General features: G+C 37.5%; 1 protein-coding gene across 2 annotated transcripts in view; it reads right to left on the bottom strand.

The window, feature by feature from the left end:
* Nucleotides 1-13,628, bottom strand: part of RABGAP1L (RAB GTPase activating protein 1 like) — a 226,527-nt gene that overhangs the window by 142,621 nt on the left and 70,278 nt on the right. The window lies entirely within an intron of this gene.

Consider the following 13,628-nt stretch of genomic DNA (forward strand, 5'->3'; position numbering starts at 1 on the left):
TTCCCTGCTTTAGACAAAATTTACAGAGGCCCATTCTGAAGCATGCTGACTCCCTAGGATAGAGTTTTAACACTACTCTTCTGCTTCTTCAGATTATTTTTTATGGGTCAAACTTGCCACTAAGGTCAGTGTAAGATTTTTCTTACTGGTTTTTGTTGCAAGGAATTTTTGGGGTTGATCTGTAGAAAATGCAGCCTCATCAGAAGCAGAAGTTTTCTTCACACTTTAAGGTGGAAGATTTCTGAACTCTGGAAAATGGCCTGTCTGGTTATCCTGAGAAATGCACTGACAGCTTTCCTGAGAAAGCCATTGCTAAGCTTTCAGTTTCACAGAATTACATAATCAATTAGGTTGGAAAAGACCTCCAAGATCGAGTACAACCTATGACCCATCCCCACTTTGTCAACCAGACCAGAGCACTGAGTGCCATGTTCAGTTGTTCCTTGAACAGCTCCAGGGATGGGGACTCCACCACCTTCCTGGGCACCCCCTTTGAATACTTGAGCACTGTGGCCATGAAGAAATTCCTTCTGATGGCCAACCTGAATCTCTCCTGGCTCAGCTTGAGGCTGTGTCCTCTTGTCCTGCTCCCTACAAGCTAGGAAAATAACTGTGGCAATTCTAGCAAAGCCCTTCCTCACACATAAAAGCTTGGAATTGTGTGATTGTTTGGGACAATATTAAGAAATGGAGTTCTAAAACCTAACTTTTAAAAAATGCTTTATTCATCTCAACAAAATGACATACCTGGCTCACTAATGGCATTGGTTCATTGCTTAGACAAGGGATGCTGCTGACCACTTTGGTGCACTCTTGCCTCACACCAAGAATTCCCAGGGACTGAGCAAACAAGATGTTCCCAAACACAGTTTTTCAGCTGATGCTTTTCTAACCCTGTTTTACAGCTATTATTGCTCATATCAAGACAGCACATACAAATGTAACAATACCAACTTCTAAGAAAACTCTTATTTCTAAAAGAATTGTTTTGTTACATAAACAGTGGAATTGGAAAAAAAAATGAGTGAAAGAATGGATGTTTTCTGCTTCTTGACATTAACAAGAAGATAAAAAGAAATCTCTACTGGGTGATGGAAAGAAATAGGAGAAAAATTGCTGTCTGTTCCAATAGAGCAGAATTGTGGTTTACTCCCACCCACTTGTTACCTCCTATTTTATTTCTTACACCAATCTCGTATCTAATAGATGAAGAGCAGTGTAAGTCAGCCACCCTTTCACCCATCCTGGACACTGGATAAAGTGGAACTGCTGAGTTTAGGAGCACAGCCAGCTTAAAAAAGTGTAACAGAAACACAGCCCAGCAAGACCAAGTTCTCCATGAGGGTGCAATGGGTGCCACCACAGCACAAGCAATGGCAAACACAGGCTCCAGGATTTGTTTCATTTGATTTAATTTACCCCCATATTGTTCAACCTTTTACCCACATGTCTGATCTAGTTAAAATCTCTCTTTTGGAGTAGAACTGTGAGTCTTGAAAATAGTTTTTGTTGATCAAAATCCTTCTTGGTTTGCAAATTCCTTATATTAATTATTCATGCCACGGAGACTTGCAGTTCCCAATCTAACATAAAAAGCACAAAATGTGCTATTTGACACCTTGTTATTAGGAGGAACCACCTAAACACACCTTTGAAAAGAATTCAAACTTCCATTAGTTTCAGTCCCCACTTACAACAGCTCTTTCTCACTGCCACTCATTCTGCTTCCACCCAAAATGCTCTCAGGACAACATGGAACACTGCTTGCTAGAAAAGCCTGAAAAAACCTGGCTGCAACTACATGGAAAAGGGAGAATTTTCCATTCTCCCTTGATACAACAGAATTGAAGGTTCCTCCCTTGAATAAACAGAACTAAAAATATATGTATTAAAATGAATGAATAATAGGAGGAATGAAAACAACCCATTACATTTAACTGATAATAGTATTCCTGTCAGTAGTGTAACCATCAGCTCCAGGGAGACAACATAACAATCAGAAAGTGGACTTAGGTTAAATAACTGTAATCCCTCTTTTGGCTACAAAAATGATCCTCACATAATATATGAGTTAGAAGAAAATAATCAAATTTGAGATCTCAATAAGTTTACAGACTATCTGTGAAGATTATTTACTTGTTTTAGTAAGAAATCCACAGTTGTTGAGTTACCTGTATGAGATTTTGGGTTGCTCAGCAATCCTGAAAAATCAGGCCAGGACTATTTAGAAGCTTGAAGTGAGTGTTTGGGAATTTTACTTTAAACCCCCAGATATCCAAGTGCTCTTCTACCTCTGCTACACCTCAAAAAAGATCACAATATCAAAAGCTCTAAAAGCCATGAGTTACAGTTTTTGTCTCCAAAAGTCCTAGTTATTCTTAATTATTTATTGCCTCACTAACAGCCATTTGAGAATGATCTTTAAATTTCAAGATCTTTCCCTGTGGGTATCTACCTTATAATACTGAGGTCTGCAAGAGGAGCAGTGAGGTTACTGATGTGCCAGGAATAGGGAACCTCTGAGAGGCAGACAAGGACCATCAAGAAGTACAAAACTGGTTAGAACCCATCTGGATCAGCTATTGGTCATATCTTAATAAATAGGGGGCAGAGGGGAAGGGGGATTTATCTTAGATATATGACAGGATAGAGAATTTATTCCTGAAATATGAAAAAATATTAGTTGAAGTTTAAACAATATAAAGAGAATATAAGCTTACAGACTGAGAGGGTGCCAGAACAGATCAAATTTGGATCATCAGGTATTTTCTTCAAGAAAAAAAATAATGATGCACAATCAGGAGATAAAGTGGTTGTTTGAAACCACCAAAAAACCCAATCTTTTTTTTTCCTAAGTAATTTTTAGTAATAAAATTAAGGAATTAAAAAGACAACAAGCTTTTCTAAGTAATCTTCGCCTTCACAGGTCTAAATAAATTATTTTCATTGGAGAAAAAAAGAAGAAAATTATAGAAACCAAACCTAGTAAAGGTGAATATAACTAAATTGCTTCTCTTTTCCTTCATGCCCTGCCCTACTGAGAGAAATAAATTAGCTAATCAGAAGTGTAAGAAACAATTGCTCCAGAAGCCAATATTTGATAACAGTACAAAGAAACACCCTCACAAATGAGGTGAAGGTTTTAGACAAAATATTCTGATCACGCTTCAAACTTACACCTTTACACAGCTTCCCACGCTGGCTGAAGGGAATGAATGCTTTGCAGTATCACTCTCATTAAAAACCATTTTGTCATTGAAGGCATCAGTGCTGGTGAAAGGATTGCTCTGGTTGTGCTTTGTTCTGTTTGCTTCAAGGCTTCGGTAACACCGTCTGGATGAGTTCCAATCCCAATCTGGAGTTCATTCCACGCTCCCAGATGGGATCTCTGCATGTGACAGGCTGAGGAGGAAGGACATTCTCCTTCAACCTAGCTCAGAATGGATTTGTGCCTTTTCCTATACACAGATTTACCTCCTGTGAGTTATCTAACTAACAATGAAGAGTGTGAATTGAACACTGCCCATTTTTACAGCCTTTCACTACATATTTGAATAGTATTTCTTGTTCTGAAAACAAGAGATCAAACCTAAACCAAAAAGAAGGAAAGTGCCCTTTCTATCAGTGTTGAAAGCAAGTTCTCAATCACACTGGTTTATCAAAACTACTCATCTGTTAGGAGAAGTAAACAACTGGGTCTACATTCAATGTTAGTGACATTTTTCTAAATGTTATAACTAAAATAATTATAAATATTATGAACATGTATTTTTATTAGGGTTCAGAGGAAAGATTTATTACCAGTCTTCTGAACCAGTCCTAAAAAATGGAAGTTACCAAACCTATACAATTCCACAGCACAAAATATTGAATTCCCATTCTAAATCTAACTCTGAATTCATCGAACTCCAAGAAGAATGGAATCTAAATATAACACAATGTATGCTAATATTGCCCTAATTTTGAAAGGAAATTATTAATAAGAAAGCAGGTCAACTCAAACACTGACAGAAATGCTGCTGCAAAGAACCAAAACAAGTGAAGAGACTGAATTGAGATAAATCATTCTGTCCAGTTCTAACAGCAAAAGCCACAACCTGAATTTGATTTAAACACATGAGGTTATTTTGTTGTGGACAATTAAGGCAGAAGAGTAATACACTGAAGTGTGGCTAACAACCTTCTGTTATGCACAAAGTTCTAGCAGGATGAAAAAAGGCTCCTCACAGCAGCAGCCAAGGAAGCAAATACCTAACAAATGTTCTACACACTATAAGAGTTACAGAACAGTTTTCTGTTTTTAAGATTACAGCCTCATATAAATAGAAAATAAGGTTTTTCATAAAAAGTCCCCCACACACTCCCTATGGCAGTTGAGATGCCAACTCCAATTCTGAATTTTCAAACAGTCCATCAGACAAACTGGACAGTAACAGATGACAGCAACAAAAGTAAGACTGAATCTTTCATCTAGTCAAGGAATGGTTTAATGCCTTTCATATTCATATGGTCATATTTCACTTCAAGGAAAAATGGTAATAGCCTGTTAAATTAAAAAAAAAAATCAAAGCAATGCAATTAGGGGGAAAGGCAAGACTCAACAAAGAAGCTAAAATAAAACTTAACCAAACTCATTACAGATATAAAGTAGAGATACAAAGTTTTTAAAAGTATAACTCAAGGATATTATTTGAGCTGTTCTGTGTTTACCACAACAATCTATATTTAAAGGGCTTTTTTACCAATGTGAAATACTATAGCATAATACTCCTAGAACTAGTGTTTTTACATGCACGGAAATATAAAGCTGTTTTCAAATCCTGTCAATTTGCTTATTGCAAAAATAGACAGAAAATGTGAAGTGCAATGTAACAAACCAGAGCTAAGTTCTCTCTCCCTTTCCTCTTTCACAGTCTGTGATTTTTTAGCAGTATTTTTTAGCAGAGATGAGAACTGGGATTTTTGGTACATATGTTAACATATTGTCTCCAGCTGAGCACACAAACACAGATGCACATTTGTTTCATTAGCAACGCTCCTGCTCCACTCCAGGCTACTGGGAAGGAGAGCTAGTGAGACATGGGTGTAGCTGCAGAAAAATCAGGAGTTTAGGGCTTGCCATATCACTGTCAGGCTGAATATGCAAAACTCATTTAAACTTCCTTAAAGTTTCAAGGTTCCCCTGAGGGAATGGGAATTTTTTTGCAGAAGGAATGAAGGGTAAATAGAACTTAGTTATATTCACCTGTACTAGGTTTGATTTCTATAAAAATGTACATAACTAACAACACTAACACACAATCATACTTAAAAGCTACAGAAATGCTTTTGGATAAAAATATTGCCAAGTTTTGATGATTTCTAGACTGCAAACATTGTTAGGAAACATATTAGAAATGCCTGCCAGTGCCCACACCTTCCTTTTTCAGTACTTTAAATTGGCAGTGACAACAATATTTCCAGTATGGTAACAGAAAAAAACCCTCCAGTATAATCTAAATATCCACCTGAAATTTCAGAATTTTCTGTACAAGCACTTTTCTTTTGAAATAATAATTACTGTATAAGAAAAAACTAAAGTACTCAGAGTCTTGCTGGCTTCTGCAAGCACATTGAGAAATTGTACTGTACAAAAATGAAAAAGGCAAACTCAGTCATCAAAATAATTTAAACACTGACATCCAAAACTGCAATTTTGCCTGACATTTTCCCATCTTTTCCACAACATGAAGAAGAGCAAGACCATTCAAGCTAGCCTGAAGGTGCAGGAGTACATGGAACTGCAAAACAGGAAAACAAATTGGAGCAGAGAATCTACTGCATGATTTAGGCACTAAAATCTAGCAAAGGATGGACCAAGAATATACCTTAAGAAAATATCACATTTTATTCACAGAATATAACTATCAATACTGGCTTTAAAAGCAAATGAGAAAATATTATTAGGGGCAAACCTATGTTAACTGATCCAATTTTAAAATAAAAGAGTAGGATGAAACAGCCTTCCTGTCTAAAAAACTAACAAGGATATATAGTTTTGGAGATTTGCTGACAGGCAGAGCTGTTTCCAATTCTATAAATACATCAGTGACAGTTCTTTCCAGATCTAGTTTGAGTTCTGGTTATATTTTTCGATAGATAACACATCATTTCAGAAAACAGATAACATTCTGTTGATTAGGAGTGGAACAATATTGTTGGACTGGATCCTCATCACAGCTCATTAGGGTACCTACCCCAACTTTGCTGTTGCTTCATTATTAACTTTGGGGACTGTAGAAACACTTGAGAAAATACCAGTTAGTTGTTGGGAACTGCAAACCATGTGTCGTCAGCCACAACAGGCTGTCAGAGCAAAGAGATTTTATCAAGGATTTTTTTATTCCTTCTTGAATATAGCATTTTGGTCCCTGCCCTTTATTTTATCCTATAGGTTTGATACAAGTTTTCCAATGGGATGATGATGGGGAGGATCTGTTGGATTTCTGCTGAACCAACTGCAGATTGGTTGGGGTACTTGACTTAGCCTCATGGAGAGTAAGCCACCCTGCTTTTGCAGCATCCCTTTGGCTTCTAAAAAATTCTGGTACTTACAATAGGGTTAAAAAGCCCTTTCTGCTACGTCTGCCTATAAAACAGTTTGTCTCTAACCTACTGTAATTTACTTTTTTTTTAAAGTATATCCCTAAATATACTTGGTCTCAGAACTAGTAATACAGTCCCCTTCACAACTGCTTTGTAGGTGCCTTTCCAGAAGGTATTTTGATTCTGTAGCAAGAAAAGATGGAGACAGTTGATGATACTGACAATTGCCTCACTGCCACCTTACACACACATACAAAGACACACTCCTCCCTAAACTCCCTGGAATTTTTAACCCATTTCAGCTTTTACCACCCAGAGAGTCTTTGGTCAATGCATATGATTCACTATACACACATTTTCTTTTCACAGTGCTACCTTCTTTTTTATCCAGTTCTCACCCAGGACAATCCCAACCTCACCAATTTCTCAAACTCCCCTTTACTTTAATCCTCTTTTCTAAGTTGGAAAATCCTAGAGACTTTACCTCTTCCATAGAGAAAAGGAGTTCCTTTGCCATTCCTCAGAATTCCTTCCAGCTGTGCTACTATGGACTAGTTACAGCTGGGATTCAAGGTCTAGGCACATCATGGTGATAGTAGAGATGATTTTTTGTAATATTATTATTATTATAATTACTAATATCTCAGTGCTTTTTGGTAAGCTTTGGCTCCTGAAACTACCATCTCTATAAGGTCACATACAGAACCCCAAAATTCCCTACCAGAAAGCAGATTAAATTAATTTTATTATTGTATGAAAAGCAAGACCTGCTTTTCTTCAGAATTAATATTTACATTTAATGTCTTGAATTTCATCTACCCCTGGAAATACAAATCTTTCCTGAAACAAATTATCAGCAGGTATTCCTCACATACAACACATTTCAAATGTCTTTATACCAATGTAAAGAATTTTCATCTTGGTGTAATTTATTTTTAGACAAAATCAATACCATTATTACAAGTGCACTTCGTTATGATTTTTATTTTCAAATTACAGGCATTACTAATGCAACGAATTTCATAAAATAAGATGATCACTGAAATCCAATTGTATCAATGACCAACCATCACAGACATACTTTTCCAAAAAAAGGGGGGGAAGTTGAAAGAACTTCCAGCAGCATTTAAGCAATAACCTTCCTGTTCCACCATCAGAACCAGAGGAAATAAAACAGACAGATAAATTATCTCCATAAACCCCCTCCAAAATACTGATTCACCACCAAAATTGAGTTTCTTTAGTCAGCAATGTTTACAAACAAAATCAGAGGCAAATGTTTCAGCCCAACAGAGAATGTTAGAGAACTTGTTATCTGTCACCGATGCTCTTGCCAAGACACCTGAAATCTGGTGAACAAGGTACAGCAATACTTCTTTCAGATACAATCAAATGCAGCCTGAGTATGTTTCAGATTTGATGCAGTTCCCTACAAGGACATGACCTCTCCAATACTCCATAAGTTTTTCCATGAGTCAAGTGAAGAACACAGCTACAAAACAGCAAATCTGGATTGAAAACTCAAATTTAAAACTGAACTTCAAAAACCCAAAAGCCAGAGATCAAGTAAAGCACAGCCAGAAAATGGAACTAATGAATTGGTTAGGAGCTCCCAAAGTAAGAGATAACAGAAAATATGTGAGTCCTGAGTTGAAAAGTTAAAAATCTTGAAGATCATTTCATTAGGACAGCATGTAGTTCTGCTTACATGTGTTAGATTTCTTTCTTTTCTGTAAGGCATCATCATAAGCCAACATGAGATAATTGCCTGGACAATATCAAATATCCAGTACGACAGAGAAAGTAGTTTTGGATAAACATCTTGCATTTACAGCAAGATGTTTATCCAAGCAAGACTGTGTTTGCTGTCTTGGCTTTGGTAATTTCAACAAGCACTTAGAACTTATCCAACTTGAGCCACAAAGTGGTCCCCAAAGCCCCTGAAATACAGAAAAACTGCCACTGAAACCTTGCTATTATATGACTATTTACAATCCTTATGTACATACAGTTGCATTAAAACTCCCTATAAAAATCGTAGTGCCTGAATATCTACCTGATTATAGTAAAATTTTCATATGAAGATCCTTTTGATGTGTTGAGGGCACAGATGAAAACCAGACTACTATATTCTTGACCTAGTAATAATTCATTACTCATAGCATATAGATCTCTCTTTTTTAAATTACAACGAATTTCCTTACCACTAAAAACCCTGATCACCACAGCTCTGCAAAAGTCTTGCTAAGGTAGTTGAAAGCATTATTGCCTTCAGCTGTCTCTCACCCCATCAGTAGAGGATTAACTTCATGAGTAAGAGTTTCAGCAGAGGATAGACACATGCTTCAGCCCCACACACTGGTACCCAAAAACAGGTTTGTGCAGAGCTGCCAATGACCCCAAACAACCGAGATATGAGGAGGTTCAGCCAGGGTCCTTCAGCCAGGGCAGAACAAATCTATCCTATCATGGAAAACATCATTTGTCCATTTGCAATTCTAAATTTAGTTGCTCCACAAGAAGGACTTTTCCATAATTCTTGCGCAAGCATGAAGAACACTGGAGAGATGATACAAGGACTGAAAACCCTGACCTGGAACAGGTATTTGAAGACACTCTTGCCTGAAGTGTATGAAATCTGAAGTAGTACATGTTTTCAGAAGTGACTTGGGACCCTCTGTAATACTTGCCCAAACTCATTTAAATGTCCCTCATTTAAATATCTCATAAAATGGACTTTTTCAATGATGACAAGAATTTGTGCTTATTGCAATAATATATAGAAGAAGAGGAAAAAAAGACATTTCATTTAAAGGAAACGAAGAACAATGCTGTCAAATGGCAGAAGTGCCCTCAGATGACAACACTGACGTCTCTGAGCTTCCCTCTCTCAAAATCTTGGTGTTTGTCTTCTTTTTCTAACACTGCCAGCTGTAAATTTTATATTGTGAGCTGTGAGGCAGGGATGAGCATCGTAGAGGGAAAGGAACTCTTTTCCCTGGTAATCACTGCACTTAGAAAAGTTTTATTTTGCTCCCAGTCACCTTTTTATTGTCCAGATGGAGTCACACGGGGCTTAAAACGAAACCCTGCAGCCCTGCTGTCACAGTCTGCTCCCGAGGGTTAAGACTGGCAGCAGACAGTGTAAGACTGGGATAAAGTCCCAAAGATTTTACTGCCTGAAATTACTTTTCCTAGCCACCCATCAGTGCAGCTGAAAGCACTAAGGTTTCCTTATATTCATCCTACCTTTCATAGTACTTATACAAAGGAGGAGCCTAAAGAAATTACGGATGTAAAAGTGAGGGGTTTTCAGTATTTTCTCAGGGCTGTGTTGGGGCATGGAGCCATTAACAGCTTCTTCTCCAGTTACATCCCACTCCTTTAGCACTTACAGCTCATGGAGATCAGGGGGATTGTCCTAATATCAGAAGGGGAAAGGAATAATTTCTTTACAGAATGACTAGAAAAACCTGTGTGTAGGAAGCTCCTCTTAAATACCCTTCTACACCGCTTTCATCCCATCAGCAATAATGACTTTGGTTAAAAATGCTGAGATCTATGCATAAACTCAGTACATAGAAAAAAATTTTTAGAAAAAAATTATATGTCTATGTAAAATGGTGGGGGAATGTTGGTTTACTTGGGAAGGTTTACTTGAACTCCATATTTGGTTTAGCAAAAAACATGTAATCTTTGAAAAGTGCTATCTTTAAGCAATGCTTCAGGCAACGCTGCAAATAACAGGAAAACACTACCTCAGTGATACTGCCATTTCTGAAAAGGTCTGCAAATTAACTGGCACCTAGTTAACAGAGCAGTGTTTGGTTTGGCCACCCAAAAGACATACATAAAAATTTTCAGTGAAAAAAACTAACAAAATCAATCAAATTCAGTTCTATCCATACAAAAAAGAGCCAGAGGGAACAGGGGGCAGGGATGAAGTCAAAGGCTTAAGCTTCTCCTTTTGGTGACAGGGACAATAAATCTGAAAGATCTGCAAATCAGCTGGTCCTGTGGATGGCTGGGGAGGCCACTGACACCTTCAGTGACATTCCTCCCCCACAGCAACACCAGCCTGCTGAACCTCTGTCTCTGCTCCCTGGCACACTCAGCTCCAGGACTGCGCTGCAACTGAGCTGGAAAGCTGCTAAAGGGATACTCCCACCCTGGAAACAGCAGGACTCCGCCTCAGAGACACAGATACCCAGCATTCCAACACCAGCCTTAAAAAAGAATCTGTATATTTATGTGCTTAGCTACAACCAAAAGGAAAGATAAAACAGCTCCACGTTGAAATGAAGCAGCTATTGAAGTAACTCATCATTAAATCTCGATTTCTAATATTGACTGCTAAGTTCATTTACCCATAAAAGGACATTTTACTGCTTTTGCTGAGTGTAAAAACTAAGTGTACTCAAGGATACTTCATTGTCAAACACTAATGAATGAAAATTAATAACCAAAGCAATATTTTTAAAAGGTCTTACTAAACTACCTGTGAAAGGCAGCTCAATAAAGCAACTTTTCCCAACTTTTCAACAGGGGAAGCACAAAGACTGCACAAAAATAAAACTTGCACAGTGCCTCCAGCATTACTGAGTACAGTTACAAAAACAGGAAAAGAATATCTTAGTATAAGACAATAAGTAAACCTTAGAAGAGAGCAATGTGTTTTTCATCACTGCAGTTCCCTTTCCTGTTAAAGACTAGTATTTTAGGAAGAAATTTACTTAGCCAGAAAATAACGAATCACATAGAATTTGGTGAGGAAAAAAAACCTTTTATGGTAGTTCTTTTGCTGCCATTACACAATTTTTTTGACTTTTCCTTAGGCTGCAGAGATGAGGTTCCAAAAATGGTAAGGCAATCGACCTTGACATTGCCCCTGGTATGCTGCAAGCATAAATATCCCAGAGAAATATAACAGCACAACATAATCTACCTGCATAATGGAGTTTTTTGTGTGTATATATATATAAAAATATATATACGTTTTGCCTATCAAGCATATAGCTTCATTTTTTCATGTAGTATTTTACATGTCTTTCCTTTTTATTACCTGTATTATCAACAATGATTTTTTCACATCAACTTCTTTAGTCAGTGTCTGGTCTCCTATTTACCAGGTATTTTATAAATCATAAATATCTTCAGGCACATGAAAGTGGCAGCCAGCTTTAAAAGTATCATTGTTTAATCAGGTTTTCATACAAGAACATGAAAACTTTATATTATGACAGAATGAAAATCAAAAGTGACAGATTGGGTGACTGGAATTTCTGTGACTTTTTTAATCCAATAAATGCCCAGCCTTCTAATTCAGGAAGAGAATTTAGCACCAGCTGGAATCCTCAGACAGCATTAGTAAACAATAACAAAACATCCCTCAAATAAAAATTTTAAATCATGAGTTTAGAAGAAACTTCCATAAAATGAAACACACATACTGAATTTAAAGATTAATATGACTGATCAGGTCAAATCCTGTCACCTGGGAAATAGAAAGAAGAAAAGCAATACTTAAATTTGCTGAGGATATTTAATTTCACAGATTCCAGGAGACTTCTAGAGAATAGGGTGAAATGTGACTTTACATTTCACTGCTGAGGTTCAGAATCCAGGTAAGCAAATTAGTGTTCCTGCATCAATAACATGAAACCAATGTTCAACAAACCAAAAAACTTTGAAAAGGGGTGAAGAACCTTGAAACCTACAAGCTGCTTCCTACAAGCTATTTCACTTATATTCTCTCCCTCCAAGAACAGCCTGAGGGAAAAGGAAATTTCTAGTTCCACCCAGCAAATCCACACACTAAACACGATGGCAAAGAGGAACATATTGCTAACTGTGCCCTTCAGGGTGAGCAAACTTTGTGGTGCAGCCCCTGAGGCAAAGCCCTACCTCTGACCCACCATTTTCAGGCAATAAACTTGAAGTTGCTGTACATCAACTGCACTTGCTGAGGTCACAGAAAAAGGGTTCAACTAAGGCACAACTGAGCCTAATGAGTTTGCTCGAGTGTTTGACACATCTGAAGTTACAGTTCCACAGTCACAACACATACGCTGCCTACAGCATGGCTTCAGTGAATGTCAGTACGACTTCAAATACTTGCTAGAACTTTTCTTGAATTCCAGAAGGTCCCATAGAAACTTGTCATCAGAAATGCCAATGAAAATCAGAAGCTCTAAGTGGCCAACTCTGGAGCACAGATATAAAATGACTTTACTGGTAAGAAACCAGTCCTGTGAATTGTGAGAAATAAGATATTTTGTTGCTCCTTGTCTAAGTCTTGCTTGCTGAGGGCCTACTAAGCAGGAAAAAAAATGACAAAAGAATGACAAAATTAAATTAATCCAAGTCATGTTTGTAGGAAGAGTTGGGGTTACACAACCACACAGAGCAGCAGTGAGCCAAAAGAGCCTCCCAAAATAAACATGAACTTGTCAAAAGAAGGCAGCAATTACGTTCCTCCTGTAGACATGGAGCATTATGAGATCCATGGAAAGGACACTACTCATCTTTCCCTAATATCTGTGAGAGCTGGGTGTCAGCAACAGCTCAGCTCAGCTTGAAGAATATTTCAAGTCATGTTTGAATCTACTTTGAAGACATGCAGTGCCAGAAACTAGAATATGAACATTTTAGACATCAAGTAAGCAGCTTCGAAATTTGGATTTGAAATTGTTCACTCAAGTCCTAACCCAAAAGGACTATCCCAGAGAACAGAGTGTGACATCAGGGAACTAACGCCAAGGCTGAGTTTGATTGACAGAATACTACTTTATTCCATTGTTTCAACTTTCTTACAGGTTTAAAAAAAATGTACAGGGGTTCAGAACCACCTCAACAGAACAAAGAGTACAGTATTAAGGGAGCTCTAGAGTCAAACCACAAGTGTACACACGTGGTCAGCTTTCATTACAAAAAGTAATAGGCACAATCTTTACATACGCATTTTGGTGAAAGAAGGAATAATAGTGCAGTGTTAAAAGGCACCAATAATCAATAATTGTGCCTTTTTTAAAAGCCAATAACCA

This window comes from Pseudopodoces humilis, chromosome 10, assembly GCF_049639895.1.
Source record: "Pseudopodoces humilis isolate 2021_Gansu_Grassland_sample_001 chromosome 10, ASM4963989v1, whole genome shotgun sequence".
NCBI classification, from domain to species: domain Eukaryota; kingdom Metazoa; phylum Chordata; class Aves; order Passeriformes; family Paridae; genus Pseudopodoces; species Pseudopodoces humilis.